The sequence below is a fragment of the Solanum pennellii genome, chromosome 8 (assembly GCF_001406875.1).
Source record: "Solanum pennellii chromosome 8, SPENNV200".
Lineage (NCBI taxonomy): Eukaryota > Viridiplantae > Streptophyta > Magnoliopsida > Solanales > Solanaceae > Solanum > Solanum pennellii.
In genome coordinates, this window is record NC_028644.1 from 3464625 (window position 1) to 3480276 (window position 15652).

General features: G+C 31.7%; 1 pseudogene; it reads right to left on the reverse strand.

The window, feature by feature from the left end:
• Positions 1-1411: 1411 nt before the first annotated feature.
• LOC114078358 lies at positions 1412-2101 on the reverse strand (annotated as a pseudogene).
• Between the last annotated feature and the right edge of the window lie 13551 nt (positions 2102-15652).

The following is a 15652-nucleotide window of genomic DNA, read 5'->3' on the forward strand; positions in this document are numbered from 1 at the left end:
GCATATAACTGCTTCTTTAGGTACAATTTATTTGTCAGCGTTTTGGACATGTATAGATTTTCTAACTTTGTCCAAATGCCACATGCACTCTCTTCATCGATGATGTTATTAACTACATCATCTGTTAAGTGCAATCTGATTGCACTAGCAGCCTTTTCATCCATTTCTTCCCAATCCTCAAGTTTCATGGATTCGGGCTTTTTGGATTTGCCGCCTAGTGCCTTGTGCAAACCCTGTTGGATGAGCAAGTCTTTCATCCTTCTCTGCCACGTTGAGAAACCGCTATCACCGTTGAATTTTGCTACCTCGTACTTTACTCCAGACATTTTTTTTATTGAGTATAGTACAATAAGCTGCAAAAAATATTTCTGTAAATGAGCAGAACCTGTGCTCTGATACCAAGTGTTGGGAATAAATCCGTAACAGAAATAATATTTGCGGTAATAAAGGCAACAAATGCGGAACACAACAATACGGTTAATCAACGAGAATAAAAGAGAAATAATGACACCAAGATTTTACGTGGAAACCCTCCTAAATAAGGGAAAAACCACGACCCGAGAGGAGCAACGAATATCACTATAGTAAGGATTTTACACTTGTATGTCTGAGTAAAACTCCAAAGACCACTACACATTCAAAAGAAATAACACTCTTTTGATTTTTCCACCTCACTACAATACCGCTCACACTCTCTATTTTTCCTCACAGATTATTTTCTTCTGTGATGCCTCACTCTTCTTTTCTCTCCTTTGTAATTCCTTTTTTTTTTTTGGTGTGTTTTGAAATGAGCAAGAGCTCTCTATTTATAGGAAAATCTACTCCTAATGATGTCACCAATGACATCACAAGAAACACAAGATTTCAACATTTTCACCTATGTAGAAATCTTGCTAAGATTTTAGTTGAAAAAAGAAATGGTGAGCTTTGAATTTTGTTGCAACATTTGTTGACTTTAACAATAATCAACAAACAAAATTCAACCATTTTTGCTATGTTTATCTACAATGGGTATGGACTCCACAGCCCCAGTCTGTCATTATTTGCAATTATCTTTCTCTATAGAAAGTAGAAAAATAAAAAAAGTTCAGTATACATAAATGTGTGTTACATCCTCCATTCATCTCTAAAGAGCTTGTCCAATTTTTTGGGTCATACTGAGGTTTTATATGCTCTTTTACATTTTATTTATTCATGAACAAATGAGACTTTAGATCTTTTTGATTTGAAGTAAACGTTTGTTCAATTTAGCAACATTTTGATATTCAAAGTTAAAAGGACTTAACTAAATTGATATTTTGTGTGACAGATTTTTCTGAAATAGGAAGACTTAACATTTTTCCAGTGATTCTTTTCCAGTAACATTGGTTAATATAATCAGCAAAGACTAAAAATATAACCACCAGATCTATTAAAAAGCAAAAGTAATCATCAGACACGTTATTCATCTAGTGTATCTCCTGTGGCTAAGAGAATAACTTAAAGGATACTTCACATCTTTAATCTGTCGAGAAAGTCTGTTGCTCAAGACTTGGTCGAGCCCTAACATGTTCGCAGGTCAAGAAGAGGACAAGGATCAAGAATAGCTCGAAGGCCTTAATCAAGAAAATTTGTTGATAGGTCACTGAAAAGTTATAAGTGCCTGTGATGCTCTCTCTTTCTCTCTTCCGCACTAAATTAAACAAATTCTTAGCAATCTCAAACGACATAAAAGCATCAATAGCAGCATATTCAATTTGTCAATTCCTCTGCATCCCATTTACACAAATATCACATTCAATGGCTTCTCCATCACTTTCCCAAGCACCTCTTTCGCCATTCTCTTCAATCTCATCTTCTCATACACTTCCTCCCCGTAAATTGATAATGCCAATCGATTGTATTCTACATAAACAACTTATGATCGCGAAGCAATTTCTCCACGTCTCCTTTAACCCCCACTATAGTAACACCGTCCTACACAAAGCTGGAGAAGAGTAACAGGGTGATTTTCCTCTGCCTTGAAAAAGGGCAGCCACTCGATATCAAGCCGAACTAGAAGTTTATGGAGTCCCCGGCGATGGAGATGCACAGTTTCCAGAATCTAATCATTAAGAGTCATGAGGATACTTCACATCTAATGGCGGATTTAGGATTTTTGTTGAGGGGTTCGGATTATAAAGACGTAAACACGTAAAAATTACAAGATAAAAAACATAGAGAGACGAGAGGAAACTATTAATTTTAATCCGCTAAATTTAACTTATATTGTCATGTTGTGTTTAGATTCTTTCTACTTTTACCATGCTCTATCGAGCTTTGTTAAAAAAAATTAGTGTCTTCGTTTTAATTTGTAGTATTCTACTTTTTTGAACTTTTTTTTTTTGAATTTTGATTTAGTTCCCGTTCAATCATATGTTACTTTAAAAATCATCAAGACTCTTTAGAAAAGTGAAAAGATCGAGTGATTGATATTATAGTGCATATTCAGAAGATAAATAAATGTCATTGTTGGTTTTTTAATTCATTTAGGTTAATCATTATTCTTTTTAACCAATCTAATAAGTTTTGTTTAGTTTTCATCTCTTTAGAATCAACTTGAAAATAGTAAGAAAGAGATACTATGAAATTAAAGAATAAAATTCAATTAAATAAATTTTAGGGATAATGCACAAGTATCCGAAATCTCAGAGACACACTTATACTATACTAATGTCCTATTACCCCTGAACTTATTTTATTAATAATTTTCTACCTCTTTTCAGCCTACGTGGCACTATCTTGTGGGCTCAACGCTGATTGACTTTTTTTTAAATCTAGTGCCACGTAGGCCGAGAAGGAGGAGAAAATTACTTATAAAATAATTCAGGAGGGTAATAGAACATTAGTATGGTATAAGTGTGTCTCTGAAATTTCGGGCGTAGGTTGAGGGGGTACTTGTGCATTTTCCCTAAATTTTACTAAAAGAATATCCAATACTCCTAAAATTTTCCCTTCAATTAATCTAAATTTATGTTATTTTATATAATATATTCTAATTAAGTTTTGAATTTTATAACAAATCATCATTTTCTTAAAGAGTTTCTTTGAGTTGTACATGAGAATATAGATATGTAAAAATAAAACGAGTAATATAAATAAGAAGAATAAAAGACGAAAATCTAAAAAAAAAATGTGGCTAATAAATTTAAATAAAGACAAATTGAAAAAAAGAAATAATATAAAAAGTAAAATAATAAAAAACAACATAATACATTTTTTATTGGGTATTCTAAGTCCAAAACCTGAGCCTATATGAGCCTTTTAAAAGCAAAAATAAAAAGTTTGAAAAAAAATTGTACTAGTGAGAATCAAACTTGATACCTTAGATGGTTCTGCAGCACGTTTGGAACAAAATAAAAATATCTTCATTTTGAAATTCAGGTTAAAAATGAACATCCTAACTAATGAACAAGACTCAAGTTTAATTAGTAAAACAAATTATTTTTATATTTACACGCTTAAAGCTAAAACTTTATCTTATGTGTATGGTGTAATTTTTCGATGAAGGAGTTCGGATGAACCTCCTGAGCTGCACGTAGGTCCGCCCCTATTCACATCGTTAATCTATCAAGAAAGTTTATTGCTCAAGACTTGGTCAAACCTAACATGTTCTTCAGTTGTCATATTGTTCCCAATAAGGTGATGCAAAGGCACACAATTATCTACAGCAATATAACCATGCAATATATTGAATCTATACAACATTGATTATCATATGCTTTAAGAATATACATTTATCAGAAGTAGTTTGGTCCTCTTGTGAAACTCAAACCCAAACTGTTAGTGCATCGAAATATGGGATTCGATTCCATAATTATGTCGAAATGGAGAAATTCAATCCTATTTTTATGTCAGAACGTGACAATCTACTCCATCAACACACCACAATAACAACACAATCATAATACAAGTATACTCTCAAGTCATACAATCAAAGAGTGATTCATGACATATAATTATTCATCTATCTAATTGACAACAAGTGTGTATCAAAAATGCAACATTCACATTCCTACATTCATTATAATGAAGCAAAAACAAGAATACATCACACAATCATAGAATTACAATCATCACCTACCTCGAAACAAGCTTGAAATCCTAAGAAACTTGATTCTTCCCTTTCCGGATTCGTTCTGCTTGTTCTTGGTCTACAAACAATCAATATAATACGAGAATCAATAAACAATCACTAATTATCCGGATTACTAAGAATACTATGGACCCTAGATCAAATCCATGATCTCAATTATCCAATTAGGGTTGTTTCCAGAATAGAATCTATAACAAAATCTTTCCCCACCAATATCAATCCATTCCATTACGTTCTATGGATCGAAAATGAATTCGGAGAGTTAAAAACTTATCTCTAGCCTCAAGAATGGTGAAAAACTAGTAGGAGTTGTCTGGGTACGTTCCTTAGCTTTAAAAATTAAAAAAGTGTTGAATAAGGTCGGTTAGGAATTTATTAACGACATTAAGTCACGTCTGGTCCGCTACAACGACCACCATCCCGCCACAGCGGCATAGCCAAAATGGCAAAAACACCCGCCAAGGTGTCATTCTTGAAACCAATGAGCTATTTCAACGGTTCCGAAATCACCATTTCACTACACACCCCTAACCCCCGACGCTCAGAAAATATCCTTTACGGTAAGATCAATTTCGTAAGTTCTACTCGGCCAAATTCAATTTTGTAAAGTCGTGCAGGTTCTTTAACGAGTTATCTAACTACTCCTGCAACCAAAATCATAAATAAATCACCCGATTGCTACCAGATTTTCCTATACTTTAATGACTCCAATTTTATCGAAATCTGAATTAGTGAAAAATTTCAAGTTACTACCAAAAAATTTCCAACCCATAAATTCTCCCCGATGGGTTTTCTATAACGATGGAACCCATTTCCTGGTTCAAAAATGTCGAATCTCGTCTGAATCACCATTTGTCAGGACTCTTTGGCGTAAGTTCCTTCTCATAGAGATATTGGAGAGTGTACAGAGGGTATGTAGTACGTGGTGGAAGGTGTGCCACGCTATGTGGCGTGTTATTGACTTGAAATATGACCCTAATAGTGACATGCGTGGTGTGTTGAATAAAATACAATAATTACATGTTGTGCTTAAGGAAAATACAAAAAATATAACAAGTCATGTCATTGTTACTAAAATATACTCTCTTTGTCCCTAATTACTTTTTTATTTTTGAATTGAAACAACTATAAGAATAATAAATTTATCATTTTATCTCTATTAATTATGAAGTTGATGCATTAAAAATTTAAAATTTTCAAAAATTTTATCTTTTTCCAAAATAATTAATTGAGGATATAATATGTAAAACCAAAAAAATGATATTTTCTTAATTTTCAAAATAGACAAGTAATTAGAGATAACTAAAAAAGAGAAATGAAGAATTAATTAGAGACAGAGAGTAATACATTATCTCTAATAATAATTAATGAATAGTATATACATTATTAAAAAGGGACGATGAAAATGAATCTGATTTAATAAACCTTTATTTGATTTACTAGATATTTTTGAGACTTGGTGAGTTTTGTCATGTTGACAGGGAAATGAAAGATAATTTGAGAAAACCAAAATATTACTCTCCCGTCCTTAATTATTTGTTCATTTTTTAATTGATATGCCTATTAAGAAAACAATAATTGATAGTGAGTTATTCCCTCCGTCCATAAATGTTTGTCATATTGCGCTTATCGAAAGTCAATTTGACTAATTTTCAAAAGTAAATTAGATCACATTAATTCGATATTCTAAACAAAAAATTAGATATTCTAAAACTATATGAAAAGTACTATAAATTACAATTTTTTGTACATTAATATGATGAAAAAATGCATCTTAAAATGTTAGTCAAAGTTTTTATAGTTTGACTCTAAAAATAAAAATCATGACAAGCAACACCGAACAAAGGGAGTGATATTTTAACCATATTAAGTATGAAGTAGGTGAATTAATACTTAAAATTTTTAAAAAGTTCTATCATTTTCAAAACAATTCATTGAGGGTATAATAAGTAATTTTTATTCTTTCTTGATTTATCAAAATGGATAACTAATCATGGACAACTAAAGAAAATACGAACAAGTGATTATGGACAACTAAAAAAGAAAATATAATCAAGTAATTAGCGACAACTAAAAAAGAAATGTGGTAATTATGAACAAAGAGTATATGAAAGATTCAAATTGATGTTCAAAAGGGGAGTGATTAAGCAACTGGGACAATTTTAGAATAAATTTGTGATGATATATTATGTGATTTGATGAACTTTGTTTATTTGGTAAGATTGTACAAATCATTGAGATAATTTTGATAATTTTATTGTAGAAATCCATGTAGAAATCTCACATCTAGGATATGAGAAATCAAGGATTGTATTTATCAATTGATAGTATTGACGTATTGATCAATTGATAGTATTGATGAATAATAATGTTAAGTACATACTCTTTATATTGGAAAAAATTGTAAAGTGTTAAGTTAACTATACTTAGAGTCCTACTATAATACATATTATTATTATAATACTAATATTACAATTATAAATAATATAAATACTAATTGTACTATAATTGTAATAGTAATTCTAGTCGTAATATAATCCTAATCATACTATAATTTTAAATGAAATATAATTCTAATTAACATAGGTAGTCTAATCGTAGTGTGACTCCAATTCTTCAGCAGTGCTGTAAACTCGTCAGTCAGCTTCCTTGGACCTGTTCTAACCCTCAGCGTCCTTCTTTATCAACACTTGCCGCAGACACATCAATCAGTTGCGTTGAACCTGTTCCAATCGACAGCTTCCTTCTTCTTCAACATTTATATCTTATAAGGTTCTCATGTTAATGAAAAAAAAAACAATATAAAAATTCTAAATTGCATATCCAAAGAAACCTTTAACATTATCTCATAATTTCATATCATGATTTTTATCACATGGTCAAACACGTCGAGCCCTAAAGATAAAAGATCATGGTCCAATAGCAAAAACACTAATATCCTATCCCGTTTAAAAAAATAATGATTTTTTTTTCTTTTTAGTCTTTTTAAAAAAAGAATTGATTTTTTTACAATATTTTAATTTTAGCTTTGCACGTGACATGTTTGAGACATTTATTTCAATCACATTTATCTCTTATTAATTATATTATTAATTAATCATTATAATTTCAAATCGGTTATATTTTCATAAAATTCTCATAATTTTGTAGCTTCTTATTTACAAAAACTCATTTACAAGTTTATTCTTTTTATTTTACAGTTTTTCTTTTGAGTTGTAGAAGTTTGGATTTCCTTTGTGACAAGAATGGAGGAAAATGATGTGTTAATTTTTCCAAGGAAGCCATGATTTAAAGGTGTATTTGTAACCTCTTTTTCTTGTTAACATCATGTTTATACTATCATTTTTTTCTTTTTCTTGATTTATTTATTGTGATTTCCACCTTTTTAAAGACTTTGTGTATTCTATTAGAATACTTCAATACGAATCAAGAATCAAGAATTTCGAATACTTAAAGAAATAATGAAATATTCAATTTCATAGTGTAAGTTTGATAATAACAATTAGGTTAAGTAGGTGCAATTAGTCCAGGGCTTAGGTGATCTATTTATCTTTTTTATTCTTTATTTGAGTTTTGCTTTTCATATTTTAATTTATTGTTGCAATTAAAAAAAGACAATGTAAAAAGCGTGAAGGCAATGAAGAGGTGTAAAGGAAAAGAAGATTAGGAAAAATAAACATTCACATTTGTTCATTTTGTTAATCAATATTCTTTATTCACAATGTGATATAGACTTCATTTTATCTTTCCTATAATACATTCTCAATTTTAAGTATTTAAATTAATTTGATATTACTTCTAATCTAATAAATTAGCCTACTAAATTGTTATGAGTTTATCCATTTTTTGGCTTACCTTTATATGTTACATTAATGAAATGACACACCCTTTCATATTGTATTTTAATGGACGATAAATGAATTTCTACATGCTCCATTATTCACCTTATTCCTTTATTCAAATACTAAAGCATATTCTTTATGCTCCTAATTATTTGTCCACTTTTAAATTGTGACATATCTAGTAAGAAATAATAATTGATATATATATAGTAAATTTAGCATTTTGCCCATATTAATTGTAAAAATTGATTTTAATACATATATCTTAACGTATGTGCGAAGGGCGGTGATGTTCCTAGCGACAAATAAAATTGATTAGAAAAAGTAAAAATTAAAGGAATAAAATCAGCTCAGACATCTCCAACATGTCAATTCTAATTATGTTGTCGTCTTAAATATGTCATGTGGAAAGTTAAAGTTAAAGTGTTGCCAACAAAGGAAAGGAGTCATTCTTTTTTAAACAGACTAAAAAGGAAATAAAGTCATTCTTTTATAAACAGAGAGAGTATTTAACAACTTATTTGACACGATTGTTTTAGATATTTCTTTTTATGTGAAGTGCTAGAAATTTTCAGATGAGTACTGCTCTGTTTTTGCGTTATATGTGCAAATGCTGCCCCTGTTTTCGTCTCTGTTTAGGACCAACTGGAATGTGTGCTCAATTTGAAAATCGAAATTAATGGAAAATAGAAACATACAAGGAAATCATCCAATCCTGAGGTTGTGAGGACAACTCGCCAAGAAAGTGAAAAGATAGGAGGCAAAAAAAAACAGGGAAATCATTGATCCGAGTAGAACGTTATCCCATGATCCCTTCGACGGTAACAAGATTGTTATGCGGAATTCGAGATAATACGAGAAAATATAAACGCTAAAAACAAGACAACAGATTACTATACTCCTTCACCCAAATACAATTGATTTTATCCTTGAGTATCCACAAGTCTAGAATAAAATTCTCGTAAAAGTGATCTTGGTCTGCGAGGCAAAACATCCCATTTAGATCCAACATTTTCAGGCTAGAAAAAGTCTTAAATGATGATGGATGAGATATAGTAAGGAACTTGTCATTTTCAAAGTCAATCGAAAAAATTCTACCAGGTTTGGCATCAAGACATAGTCCAGCCAACCAATACGCACATTCATTGACAAACAACACTCTCAAGTTCGCATGATATGAATAAGGAAACTCAACAATTTCTTTCCATCTACCATTACCAACATCATTTATCGTAAGTACCTCACATCTTAGTTGTGGAAAGTGAGGATTCCTATAGAAAAAATGAACCACTTTGTATTCCTTCTTTGAATGTAGATATCCAAACCCCAAATCTCCACTTTGACAATGTAAAGGGACACGAGTAGGTGTACATGTTGGCAATTCACGCAGTTGTTGCATGGCAGGATTACACAAAAAAACACGACAATCTCCTGTTAAAATGCAAACCAACCCATAGCAGATCAGAATCTGACAGCACCAATAGAGTTCAGGGAATGTGTCATTGTATAATTCATTTCTTTCTCCATACTCTACTTCGGTGTGTACTGAAACAAATCGTACTATACTCCTTTCCTTTAATAAACTTCTATCCACAATAAGAAGTTGTGGAGCATTTTCCATTGATTGTTTGAGGTGGTGAGAATAGAAGGAAGGATTAATAATAAGGTTATTCCATGGCTTGGATACACACCTTAACATGGATAATGTCTTCACAGGACATCTAACAAAAATAGAGATGATCTCATCATCAGTTAACCTATCAGACTCACTATTTGCAATGCTCCCATTGCAACTTATTGATGTTGTCATCTTCTATTTTTAGGCTGCATTTTTGCAAAAAGAAGAAGAAGAAGTTATAGCCACTAGAGAAAATATTTGCATCACAAGTAATGTTTCATACAAAATGAGATTTGTAATATTTTTGTATAAACAAATTACTCTTTTCAATAATATTCAAGGCGTACAAGATCATTTCTTTATGTGAGTGTACATGTGGACAACTAAGGTTGAGTACATATGAATTTAACAATAACAAGTCTAATTTCACAAGTGAGATTTAGAGAGGGAAGAATATCACTACAACAAAAAAGACATATAGTGCCAAGGATTTTTCTTTTAGCGGCAATTGAGTTAATGTTATTACATTCAGAGCAGTTAAAGTTTTTAGCGACATTTATAGAGTGTTTGTTATAAATGCATATCTATTATTACCACTAAATATAATATAGCATCAATTAGATTATTGTTGCCAAATCTTTATTTGTTATAGTATATATAGATATCTCACCCCCAACAACTTTCTGGGGTATACGTGTTGCTTCTGATAGATCCTTAGCTCAAAGAACATAATTGTAAGAATAATATGACAACAAGATGGGAAGAAACAAATTAAATTTGAGGCATATGTTTGGATATCATTCCTTTAATGAAAAGGTGTAATGTCATCAAGAGGGAATTAAGCAGAGAAACCAAAATTATATACCAACTCTGATACCGTTATGAATATAAAACATACTATGATAATTCGCTAGATCAGAGACTTACAATTTTTCTCCTTTCGGAAGCAGATCATCTGCAGTAACCACGACTCAAAATACTAATCCAGAAACTCTCACACAGGGATGGATGCCGTAGTTTCACGACTTAATTATCCTCAAATATCAATGTATGTAGAGAAATTCCCTAACCCTAGCCGTTCTCTAGGCAGTTTAAAGTAGGTTTTCCAACACCCGTAATGGTGTTTATATAGACAATATTAGGGCGTAGGGTTAAACTTATTAGTGGGCTTCCTTACTTAGGCCTTAGCTAACACATGTATGGTTCATTAGGCCCAAAGTTGTTGTTACTAACACGTACAATGCTTTGCTCCGTTAGCTTGTAACATAAAATAAACCACATATATCTTCAGATCTTTAAGCATTTCAAAGAAGCCTTGTCTCTAAATTTAAATTTGAGAATATGTTGTTGTTTATAGTAATGCTTTATACGTAGTTCATGCTTTAGCGTTGTTCGATGTTTCATTACATATAGACCCAAATGATGATGTGCTTTAGATTTGGGAAAATTTTGCTTTTAAACAAACTTGTATTACTTAATTATGCATCATAACTATAGTTTGTTATAATTACCACTCGTGACTAACATTATACATTAATTATGTGGGTTGTCTTCGAGTTTGGATATGTATAATTTGCCAGAATATACAAATCCATATGTATAACATACAATTATCTAACCGATATACATATACAATTCACCTCTCTTCCACTTTTTGCCCTCCATCATCACCTTTCTCTTCCCTCTCCCAATTTCGCCCGGCTCTCTCTCCCTATCTCGCTTGTTATATATACAAGTGCATATGTATAATATTTATCTAACTATATACATATATAATTTGCCTCTCTCCCACTCTCTTCCCTCTCTCGCTCGCCTGTCTCCTGCCTTTCCCTATCTCGTTCACTTCTTTCCTCCCTCTCTCAATCTCTCTTGCCATATATACAAATACATATGTGTAATATTCAATTATTTAACCAATATGCATATATAATTCACCTCTCTCTCACTCTTTGCCCTCTGCCGCTCCCCTCTCTCCTCTCTCTTCCAGTCTCGCTCGCCTCTCTCCTCTCTTTAACATGTAGCTACAAATTGTGATTATCAAATTATAACTATGAAGAGTAATTAGACTATTTTTGAGTGGAAATATGTGAAAGTTTCTTTTTAGATTATGGATAAATAACGTCTAGGTATCCTTCATTTCATTTTCTCCATAACTAGTAACTAAATCAAATATATATTCTTTAAAACAAAATCTTAATATTATTACCCAAAACTATTCTCAAAACATAACATTGCAAGAATTAAATCAAAAGTAATAACATGATTCAACAAACACACTCAAACTAAAATAGCGAAAATATTTCTCTCGAGAAGCAAGTCAAAAATCAAAATACTACAAAAATACTACAATTATGTATTGTGTAAGAGTCAGTTTACCTTTTAATTTTGGTTGGAGTAACTTTTCAATAACAATATTGGAGTCTTAGCCTAATTGAGTGATGAGAAAAAGAAAATCAGAAAAGTATTCATATATAAACTAAGAGAAAATGTCAATTTCTGTTAAAAATCAACACCTTGAGTTGAGATATGTGCCAAAAATGTAACTTTCTCTCTTTCCCCCTATTTTTATTTTTAAGAATGAAAGAGGATGTTTAGTATGAGAAACAACGAATTAGAAATATTTTATTAAAAGGGACAAAATCAGAGAATCTGAATATATGTGGAAAAAATTTACATTTTTAGTACATTTACCGACTCCCACTTCAGTTTTCAACATGAATTGACAGAATGGTGATTCTCGCAATATTTTAGATATTAAAAAGATATTTATTTATTCACCATTATAACACAGGAATGTAGTCTAAGTTTGAGTCATAGTTAAGAGATTATTCTTGATATACAATAGTGTTCAAAAACGTTTTCAAAGACCATGTGATTGGTAGCACCTGTATCTACAATCCACACTTTATTATTAGACACGAAGATTTCTTTACCTGCAGTGTGAGCAGCATGTATAGCACTGCAATCAGTAGTAGTAGGATCTGTCTTTTGCTGGTAGCCTTTGAGAATTAGATCATACTGATCATTTGTAAATGTACGCCCCTTAACTAAGTTGTCAACAGAGAATATCTCATTATAACCACTGCTTGTGGATTCTTATAGTTGTCTCCTCCTTGTTTGAGATTGAGGTGTACATGATGTTATCCTATATTAACTTTGAGCATTTTTAATATAGGATATGTGGCTAAAGTTCCTACTTATTCGTGTAAAGCAAAAGAGGGAGGATTATAATAATGGTGTATTAGGTTAATGCCATGACTCGCTGTGGTATCCACTACATCATTTCCTTCACAGTTTATGTGTTTAAGTATTTCCATGTTGTACAACGTTCTCTTCAATGACGATCCAAAATAATTTGTGAAATAGAAATCATATCCTGTCTTAAGTAAACTACCTGAGAACCTGTTTCTATATGTAGTGGAGACAGGTTAGATTCTTTTGTGATTTGTAAATTGAGTAAGAGTGCAGTGAGTTCAGATTCAAGTATGGTGGAACAAATAAGTTGAAACTTGAACCCATTTGGCTTGGCATGGGATACCAGCTGCTCCGGCATAACTTTAATAGGATCAAATGCTCCATCTGTATTAAGCTTGATGAATCCACTTAATGTATTGGATATGAGAGGGCAAGGTGATATGGTGGCTTGGGAAGAAATAATGTGAAACTGTATCTTCTTTTATATGAAATAATTAATGAGGCCGGAACTTCAATATCTTGATAGGTGAAAGAGTCCTGAAAATGACTGCAGTTCCTCTTATGATTATGAATTTGATGTTCAAATTTGTAATAATTCGTCTTTTGATGGTGATATACTGTCTATGATAACAGTCCATTTAGTAGCAACTGTCTCCATGAAAGTATTGTTGAAAATTACATATGTTGATTGCGTTGTGGCAATCATTGCATTTCGTAGTTTGCAAGTTATTGATCGCCTAAGCATCCTTTTGGAGCAGTAACAGGAGAAGTGACTAGTGTTGTACACAAATTGCAATCAGAATGGCCAAAATAATCCACTTCGTTTAGCATTTGAGGTGACCTTATAGATAACTTATGCTCTGTTTTTTTTTTCGGTGCCTCGTTGCCACAAAATAGTTGAGATGCGCATAAGCCACAAGTTGACCGGAATATTTGTGAAGGATTTTTGGTTTTGTTTGATGGATCGAATTCCTCTTTTTGAGTGTGCGAGGAAATAAGATTTTTTTGAAAACAAATACTGATTTGAAGGAAAAGTTGCACAATTTAGCAGAATTTTGACATGTGAAATGGGAAGGCTGACATTTTTATGCCGATTTTTCTACTGAAAAATTTATGCAACCATGGTTGTGCATCACTCAAGTTTAATCAGCTGATTCAATGTCAAACTTTTCTAGCACAATTGCAGGCTTGAACAACCTCATGATTCCACTCAAGATTATGAATTTGATTCTAAAATACATTATTACTACGAATACGAAGACTATCTTAGGGATATTGGTCATGTTTCCATTGATAGTGTAAATGAAAACTGGTAACTTGCAGAAATGTCATGATGAAAGAAATTTACCCACCATTATTTCATCTTTCTTTCATTTTTTGTCTTTTCATTGACATTGGAGATGACTGAATGGATTTTGTTTCAGAACATATCTAGTGATTGCATTGGTTTCTTTGCAAGAATTTGTTTGGTAGAACCATGTGGTATATTTACTACTCCTAGTAAAGTTTAAATGATACTTGTGAAAGGATTGTTTAGACAAATACAGAGCGACTACTAATTTGACATGATTGTTTGAGAATTGAAACCTTGTACCTCTCTGTATTGTCTACTCTTTTTTCTTTATAATCTCTTGTCAATTTTGGATGTTATCAATTTAATTTGAGTTGTCATTGCATCTTCCTATTAAATATAAATTTTGGATGCACGTTTGTTTCTTGTGATAGATTATACCTTCAAGAGATATGACCTTTTGTATGATAATGATAGCAGGTGGAAAAGTTTCTAGAAAATTGAGCTTTTGTTACCTAAAATGTACTCTTCAGAATAATCTACTTGGTTTAGGTGACATAGCTAATCAGATTTTAATAGGTTAGGACCTATAATTATACATGACTTGGGTACATGAGTTTTATGTCCCTTTTTATGAATTTTCAGATGAGAACTGCTCTTGTTTTGCATGAAATGTGTAGTTTTTCGTATGGCCCTGTTTTGCTTCTGTTTCGGACCAAATGAAATGCGCTTGAAAGAATTTGGTGGCATACAAGGAAATTTTAAATTCACAAATCAAGCTATATGTGAATGTTGTCCATTTTGGTTATTATATGTGAAGAGTGCATTAGGCCTTAAATCTTCTGAAAATATATTGATTTGAATTTTAGCAGAATTTTGATCTTCAAAGTTAAAAGGACTGTGAATACAACGTCTCTTACTAAATTGAAATATTACACATGTATTTGTATATATGGCAAGAGAGATTGAGAGAGAGAGAGAGAGAGAGGGGAAAGAAGTGAATGATATTGGGAAAGGGAGGAGAGATGCGAGCGAGAGAGGGAAGAGAGTGAGAGAGAGGTAAATTGTATATGTATATATCTAGATAAATATTATACATATGCACTTGTATAGATGACAAGCGAGATGAGAGAGGCGAGCGAAATTGGGAGAGGGAGGAGAAAGGTGAGCGATGGAGGGAAAAGAGTGGAAGAGAGGTGAACTGTATATGTATATCAGTTAGATAATTGCATGTTATACATATGTATTTGTATATTCTGGCGAATTATACATATCCAAACTCGAAGTCAACTCACATAATTATTGTATAATGTTAGTCGCGAGTAGTAATTATAACAAACTATAGCTATGATGGATGCATAATTGAATAGTATAAGTTTACTTGAAAGCAAAATTTTCCAAATCTAAAGCACATCATCATTTGGGTCTATATGTAATGAAACATCGAACAACGCTAAAGCATGAACTACGTACAAAGCATTAATATAAACAACAAAATATTCTCAAATTCAAATTTCGAGACAAGACTTTTTTGGAATGCTTAAAGATCTGAAACTAGCATTCATCAAGTATTTCTAAAATTAACTGAGTTA